Genomic DNA, 529 nt, shown 5'->3' on the forward strand with positions numbered 1-529 from the left:
TTATATCTAAGTATATTCATATATACTTGGAATGTATCTTTGAGGAAAATACTCCCTTGCCTATACCATTTTCTTTGGATTTTCTGTTCTATCGCTTATGGGAATTAAATGAACCATACAGCCAGAACTGGTTTGTAGTTTCTTATTGTTTTCTGCCAAATGACACAGGTCTAATGGTGAATGTAAGTAATATGCAGAAAGCCCTAATAGAGGCTTGATATTCAGCAAACCACAGCAATTCGAGAGAATATAAATATTATTGACTATATTGCAAGAGCAGTTCCTTGCAGTCTAGGGGTTAAGAGATTGGATGCTAAGGATATTCTCAGCAACTTTCTTGGCCTTATATGACTTTATAAAAATTGTAAATTAAGTTTTTTCTAACTTGCAGATATATCTTTGATAAAGCTATGATAATCCTAATAATATATTTCAAAAAATGCTTACAATATATTTAAACTATATTTTCTTGATATTCAATACATGACAATACAGACCAGGTAATAATAAAATAAATGAAAATAATAGT

General features: G+C 29.7%; 1 protein-coding gene across 6 annotated transcripts in view; it reads right to left on the minus strand.

The window, feature by feature from the left end:
- The window catches only part of LOC119592704 (general vesicular transport factor p115-like), a 19,725-nt gene that overhangs the window by 6,125 nt on the left and 13,071 nt on the right, over window positions 1-529 (minus strand). The window lies entirely within an intron of this gene.

This window comes from Penaeus monodon, chromosome 30 (genome assembly GCF_015228065.2).
Source record: "Penaeus monodon isolate SGIC_2016 chromosome 30, NSTDA_Pmon_1, whole genome shotgun sequence".
NCBI classification, from domain to species: domain Eukaryota; kingdom Metazoa; phylum Arthropoda; class Malacostraca; order Decapoda; family Penaeidae; genus Penaeus; species Penaeus monodon.